The sequence below is a fragment of the Lepeophtheirus salmonis genome, chromosome 6 (genome assembly GCF_016086655.4).
Source record: "Lepeophtheirus salmonis chromosome 6, UVic_Lsal_1.4, whole genome shotgun sequence".
NCBI classification, from domain to species: domain Eukaryota; kingdom Metazoa; phylum Arthropoda; class Copepoda; order Siphonostomatoida; family Caligidae; genus Lepeophtheirus; species Lepeophtheirus salmonis.
Genome location: NC_052136.2, coordinates 34,831,916 through 34,840,110, shown reverse-complemented (window position 1 = coordinate 34,840,110; position 8,195 = coordinate 34,831,916). Strand labels below are relative to the sequence as shown.

The window sequence follows — 8,195 nt, the reverse complement described above, 5'->3', positions numbered from 1 at the left end:
CAAGACTAAAACTCAATGGGGTAGCTAGGTTATTAGACCTTGTTGGGAAGGTGATAATCAGGGCTGTGATTATAATGTTTTTCCTTTTGGATAGGGGGGAAGGGGTTGTATACTTTGAAGTACTTTGTTGAACAACAACAAAACTTTCTTTCCTTTTTTAATATAACAAGTTAAGCCAAAGATTATTTTAGTCTCTAGAGTGCTCCCTTTAACTAGACACGCTCGTTAGTAAACCTGATCAAATTCACATTCATTATTTTTTTATATACACATAACCATATATATATTTTTTTAAATATAACATAATAAACCAGAGAGTACTTTAGTCTCTTGAGCTCTCCCTGACTTTGCTTGAGCTACACAGCTCAAAGCCTAATTTTTATTGATATTTTAGAGAGGTGTGTCCCCTTCTTTTCTCTTTTAATTATATAGCTACACAGCCTTGTTGTTAAAAATTATTGGGCATAAAAAAAAAACACAGAAAGAGAAGATTTTCTTTATTTCGATAGATTTCTCCCAATTTTGAAAATTTAAAATTGGTATGGAGTAAGGAGCTCAATATCTCTTTTAGTGATCTCTCCCAACAGATTGTTTGTCTATCAAAGTTACTCACTTATATATTTCCTTTTTATTCACACTCTTGAGGATTTAAATCATTTTCATTAATCTAATTATGGACCAAGACTAAAAGCCAACAGTGTAGACATGTTTTCAGATCTTGGAGAGAAGGGTTATATATTTCTAGGAGTGAGAGACAACTCAATAAGTTGATAAATATATTTTTTAGCCCTTAGCTCCCTTCCATTTGGAAACCTTTGGTGTTTTTTTTTTAATAAATAAATAAATCATTTGAACTGATTATGAACCAAATTAATCTAAAACGTATTGGATTGATCCTATGAATGAATTCCTAAAATGGTTTTCCCCGCTTTTTGTCATTCTTTTCCATGTAAAAAATGTATAAAAAAACCCCACGAAAAGGTCAATTCTACTTTAATATAAGATTAAAATGATTACAAGGTGTTAGTTTTTCATATCTGTAGAAAAATGAATACAAAGTCCGTGTACAGCTCCGAAGTGAAAAATCTTCGTTTTTCTTCAGATGACTTTTTCTTTATGGGATATAGTTTGAATTCATTTTTTTTTTCTAATATAGGCTCAATTATTTACTTATTTTTATGGAGATAAAAACAATTAACTACAAAACTTGCCTTTATGACAAATTATTTTATAATTAAAATGAGTGCATTTGTTTTGATTGCCAAGGAGATAAACATTAATGGGATTTTTTATGAAAAATAATAGATTTATCATGGATTTCTTTTTACTAGACTCATGGTTCCAAGATAATCTGTACTTATCTATAAATTTGAACTCCAGACAAGACCTATCAAACGAATCTAAATGTTTATAATTTTCTTTCATCCATATTTATTTAAATATGAAGTAAAAATTACATTGAAATCTCTTGTGAATACTACGTTGTTTGACAAAAAGCTTCCTAAGCCTGAACAATTCCTTCGTCTGGAGAGTCAAAAAGGAAAGGAAATAGAGGAGTCTGAAGGGGATTATTAATTAACAACAATGCGTGTTAATCGCAAGATGAAATCCTTAATTTGTAAGTACTTGGGAAATCATAGTGCAGAAGTAATAATTAATAATAATCTAACTATGGCAACAAGAAATGTGTTGTAGTTCATTGAATAATTTTGTTTAATTGAATGTGAAATAATAAGTACATGAATAGATCGAATCTAAGCATAATGATGCGACAATTAAACGTGATATGCATTTTTATATTAACAATTAGTATCTACATATAAATAAGATTTTTTATAAAATATATATGTAAGGCGTAAACACAAAAAGAAACTAGGATGATTTTTATCGAAATTGAGCCTGGATTGCAATGATATTCTTCGAAAAATAATGATCGTTAATATCTGTCAAAAATTATTCTTATATACACCAAAATTGTTCGTCACAATAAAAGAGCAAAAAAATGATAGATTCTATGTATTTGAATGGGGCTATATCAGGGGCAATATTGGGTCTGTAGTTGAAATCCGGACACTTATAAAAGAGAGGAATGAGAAAAATACATGGGAGGAATTTATAATTCCTCCAATCAGCTGACAAACTGTATGAATGGTCACTAAAAAAATTTCAGCAACAAGTCAATACGATTATTATAGTCGATGAATGTGACATTGAAGATTTGAAATCCCAGCACCTGTACAAATATCTGTACCAAGTTTTCTTGTTAAAATTCCAGAAACAAAATGTCTTGTTTTCAATAATGCACCCGGTATATGTTCTTTAATAAAATAATGTTTCTAAACTATAGCTACTGACATTATTAGGTATCTTAAGTCATCCAACAAATGTGAATACAAGGCAAATAATTCACAAAAATGTGTTTAACAGCTATTGGGATGTACCCCATTTGTCATTTTTAAGTTTATACTGATGATTGTTTTTCGAAACTTATTAAAAACTCGTTTTTGTAGACAGAGATAACAAATTTAAGTATATTTCCAGTGAATTATAACACAAATATACATTTGTTTAAATAGCCTCCCTTAGCCTCAATAATGGCCTCCATCCTCTGCTTGAAGGCCCATACAATCCATGCTGATGTAGTTTTATGATAAGTCAGTTATTGTATCATTGATGGCAGACTCCAAAGATTTCACAGACCCGTGAGGCTTGTTGCAGGCAGCTCCCTTGATCCTTGCTTAGATGGAAAAATCCAAGAAGCTTCGCTCTAGAAAACCTATTCTCCTTTGTGGCGGTCTTAATTTTACTCCAATGTCATCTTTAATAATCCTTCGGAGCGTAACCTCGCTTACATTCATCTTTTTGCTCATACCACGAATCCTTCTCACTGTATTCCTTGCAAGGCTGTTTTCGACAAGTATAACATTTGTTCTTGTTGTTCGTTTCTGACCTAGCCCATACTTTCTGAACACAGTTTCTTGGGTTTCAAATCGCTTTTAATGCCATAAACAGCCTTCCAGCTGATTTTGAGGTCATTGGCAACCTCAGTAGGAGTCTATTGGCGTGCAATATACTTTCATGTACAATAATTATTTTGGCTTCCATTTTGTCATCGCTGAACAACCAGCCAATGTTTATAAATTAAAAAAAAATTTCTAATGATTATTAGAATAAAACAGAATCCCACTTTTGAGAAAAAAAAATCCATCAAAACTCGAGCTGTGATCATTTTTCAAAATGTAAACTTAAATATAACGTAATGGGGTATATATGAAGTAACAAAATCAATTGAGATTTTATCCTTTTTTTATTTTTGTTCATATTGTTTATATGTTGACGTACCAGATATATGAAAAAAATCATAAACTGCTCGTATGATATGATATGAAAAAAAGAACAAGTGAGTTCCTCCGTGCAATGTCTGCCTTTATATAGTATACGCTTAGTTTCTCTCAAAAACACACTCATACATGTATAAAACTTATTGACGTAATACTCTTTGCAGTGCTGCTAGGGGCCTCTTCCTATTCACTTTCATCTCTTCTTTTCTTTTGAAATATCGTATTTGTTCCTTTACATAGATATATACTTGTATTGACAGAATAAATTTATATTATGTATATATATTGTAACTCCTAGAATGGAACTACATAACTATATTGACTAACAAAAAGCGAATAAACAACCTGTTAACGTATTTTACGTATTCTTCGTCTAGCTTAGAGGCCTCATCGAGGGTGAAAAACGTTGATATGACGTGGCTCAACTTTGCATACTATATTATATTTATATCCAACATAAAAACAATCCTGTAGAAAAGGCTTTAGATATGGACAGTATTGAAGCAAGTCCGAGGCTTTTTCCTAAAAAACTTTAGGGGCCGTTGAGCTATCATTAATTATTTTCTTAAACATTTCAAACTTTCTCATTTTTTTTATATAATTAAAAACTATGTTTAATTTAACCCATTTACCTTTTCAAGAAAGTTGAAATGATTATTGCCTTAATGTACAGTCCAATATTTTATAGACATATTTTCATTGCATAGGAGGAGTCTGTAGAAAGAATTAGGGTTTTTTTATATACTAAGTATGAAAATATATACACTGCAACACAATAAAAGACCCGAAACATGGGTTGGACTCGAACGCTAAGAAACGTTACTCGACATGGTCTCAAAATATTAGAATTTTGACTTGACCTGTACTATAATTATTTTTTTTACTGGATATTCTTTAGATTATTTTTCGTATCTCTGTGGGTTATTTGAAAATATCAAGGATTTGGATCTGTGAGCAAAGATTTGACAATCAACTTGCATTTTTGTGGACTTTTACCTATAAAAACTCATATTTTTTTTCATTCTGCGTTTTGCATTCAAGTTTTTGAGATGCATTGTGATAGTCAAGAGAGTTAACTATAGTTTAAAACCTTTGTTTAATTTATGATACTTAATTTGGTCCAGATATGACCTTTTTAAATTAGACCTATCAGTTTATAATTATTTTATTAAAAAAATGAATTTTGGATTCTTTATGCAGCGGCGCATTCAAAAGATTAATCAAAATAATCCTTATTATAGAAATTATTCGTCAATGAATACGAAGGTAATCAAAAGGAAATTAAAAAAAATATTTTATTCCTTTGTTGATGGGCTACTTTTTAATTTTTAGAGGCTTGACATTCAACAACTAACTTTGTAGTTGAAGCAATGTTATCATTATTATTTATTTCCTACATCTTCTAACTTCTTGCAGCTGTCATGAAACATTATGCCAGCTTAACTGCTCTCCTTCTAAACATCCCTCAAATTGTAACTGGTTTTCGGTTCTTATTTCTTTTTACGTATTTAAAATGTTAATGATTTACAGCCCCCGTCATATTTAATACAATTCCAAACCTTTTCTACTCAATTTTTTGGACAATCTGCATTATGCTTTAAAAGAACAAAATACTTGTATAGGCATGGAGTGAAGCTTATTTTCTCTGCTTTTTTGTTGTTGTTGTAATAGTTATGTTATTTTGTATATTTTGAACAATGATTCTACTATCAAAAAACTACATTATGATTATTGAAACATAAGCATTTTGAATCAAGTTACAAAATATAATATTTTCTTGTTCTTATGTTTGTTTCAATATATATATTTTTTTACTATTATGGAATATATATACATTGCAGTATACATTTTATCGTCATAATTTAAGCCATTAAAAACTGCTTTAAGTCAGTGCATATACATACATATAATTACATAAACCTTTATATATTTAATATGAAATATCGATGTTACAAGATTATTTAACAACTCTATTCATAATAACGAATTAATTCGTCGTTAATGACTCTACCGGAAAAAAATGGACATTGATATGTTGTGTTGTTTCAGTCCTTATTTAAGACTGAAGACTACAGTTCTGGCCAGTTCAGTCTTGCATATCCCTCCTAAAACTTATAAAGTTCGGTCCTTGATGACGTAAGTTAACTTTATTTATTTCTTTTTGAATCAGTTATTGTACTGCCAATCTGAAGGACCGACGGTCTTAAAAACTGCTCCCAAGGACAAATATGACCGGTTCTAGAACTGGACTGGACCAAATAGATAAGGACTGGCGCAACAGTAATGATCTTGGCGATATCCTACATACACAATAAAATTTATAATACACTCTTTTTAAGCTGTGAACGATTTCCAACAATTCGTTTACCCAGTACAAAAACATGTTATCTGGAGCAAAGCTGGAACTGAGATATTTAACTTTCAATATTTGGGTGACTATATCTTTGACAAAATTGGAGATTCAAATTTGGCTATCATCACTAACATAATATTGTAACGTATCTCTGAAACGTTTAGGACTTGCTAAAGGCGTAGACGGTCCTGCAGACTCCCAACTGCTTAGAGTGCACAAATGAAAATTTGTCGAAAAAGTTCAAACGTCATTTTGTCGACTTGTACATACGCTAAAGAGATATAATTTATCAGGTGCTCATTTTTTTGTGGAGATGCTCTTTTGCAGTACTTTCAAAGGTTAATCATTATAATTTGTTAATACATATCAATGATAAGATTTCAAATGATACTAAACATGCAATCCAGATAGAATTTTGAGAAAAATTTGAATAGCTTGCTTGTTTTGATTGCAGGCCACATTTATTATAGTAAGAATTATTGCCTTTTGTCCTGAAACGTTTTAAAAAAAAAAATTATTTCCATATTTTTTTAAACTTAATCTTTTAATATTCACTTTGTACCTAATTGAGTCAATCTGTTATTATAATTATCCGATATATTTTTTTTTAAATATAAAAAAAAATGTATTTCAAATAAACAAATACCAATTTAAAGAAACAAAATATCAATTAAAGTTATTAAAACTTAACATCGTTTAACTTTTTCTATATGTTTTCAGATGGCATCTAGCAGAGTAAATTATTTCTTCGATTTTCTTAAGAATTGCTTCTACTTTGAAGACATTGGACGGATCCCCGTGATCCACTCAAGTTCTTTTACCCTGGTTTCAAGCTTATTTTACCTTTTAAACAACAGAGTTGTACAACTGATGTTACTTGAGGATAGCAGGTGTCCAATATATCAAGATAAAATATATTTGTTCTTTTAAGGCCTTGACTATTTCTGGGATGATACGCTAAATCTACAGTTCGGTACGAGTCACGGTACATGCTTCATGGTACGTAGTTTAGTATCGTGTAATATTAAAATGTAGTTGTTCAAGTTTTTTCGATATTTTATGCCTAAATAATTTATTCCTAAATAAACTTCTCGAAAAAAAAGGTTGAAATAAAATATACATAAGGTTATATAATACTATTATTCATGAATTTATAATTTTTTTGGGGAAAAAATTAGCTTGTCTACATTTCCTGATAATAAACAACACCGATTAGAAGTCAAAATATCACTTACTGTCAAAAAAAAATTATTTTTCCCAAAACAAATGTACCTTTATTTGCAATTTATCGTGACTCTAACATGTAAAAATATGGAAATTTATCTATCTATCATACCACTCGGTCTTTGTGAACTTTGGTAAGTCCTTATAACTTTTTCTATTTCTTTTGGATAATTTTATTTCTTTGACTCAGATTTGTGGGTATCATATAAATATTTGAGGGATAATAGATATTTCAGACGCAAAATATATGTTCCATTTTCTAAGAATTAATAAGAAACACAATTAATCCCTTTTGTTTATATATGTATGTCACGTATAGCATTTTACTATTTACTATTTAACATCTTGCTATTTAATATGTGATGATTAAAAATATACGTACCACATCGAAGATAAAAACGTACCAAACCTTTTTGGGTACATCCCCTTACCGTACCAGCCCTAATTAGAATTGTTGATATCGATATTTGTACAAACGAAAAAAAACGACTCAAAGTAGGCGCCAGTACGAAATAAAAAAATTGGAATGCCGATGATGCAACTCTCCAAAATTATAATCTCTTCCCCCTTTTGAAACAAAAATCCTGTAGACGCATATGTAAGTGGAGATAAATCGCCAATAACAACATATTGTTTTATACTTTTAGTGGAAAAAGTATGTACTAATGTAAACATTTGTGGTTAATATAAAAAAGTCCTTAACAGGAAGTATTTTCATCAATTCACAAATGTTTCATTTTGATGAAAACTGTGTTTAAATGTCCCATATTCATAACTTGAATTGTCTCTAACTACAAAGAAAAAACACCTTTTAAACGTTTATTTAAAGCATGTATATGATTGTTTAAAATATATTTTTCAATACTGATAAACATTCGATAATAGCTTATTATGTATAGATTGATAAAATAATAAATAAAGTCGATTTTTAATACATTCTAATATGTTAATAGAGGTTGGGGATCCAAAACTTGCAGTATCATTTAATTAGGATTTAATAGCTGACATTTTTGATTAAGATCCTTCAGTAATAAATGGAAATTTGGAACAAAAATTAATTTCAGAGCAACAATAAAAAGGGATATGAGTCTGTAATCTCCACCTACTCGTGCTGCGTTCCAAGAAGTCTTCAGAAACTGTTGGCATCATCCATCCGGAGTGCTTACAGCATGAAGGAATAAATTAGAGTCCCATACACCTCAAATAACAAAAACTTCTAGAACAGCTGACTTCTTGCCAACTACAGCCCTGAACTCAACACTCTAGAGACTTTCCAG

At 30.1% G+C, this 8,195-nt stretch overlaps 1 long non-coding RNA gene across 1 annotated transcript; it reads left to right on the top strand.

Annotated features, from left to right (window-relative positions):
• The first annotated feature begins 5,318 nt into the window (after positions 1–5,318).
• Positions 5,319–7,852, top strand: LOC121119993 (uncharacterized). The gene is made up of 3 exons (XR_005864902.2): positions 5,319–5,621; positions 5,681–6,032; positions 6,415–7,852. It is a non-coding gene; the product is annotated as an uncharacterized lncRNA (long non-coding RNA).
• The last annotated feature ends 343 nt before the right edge of the window (positions 7,853–8,195 follow it).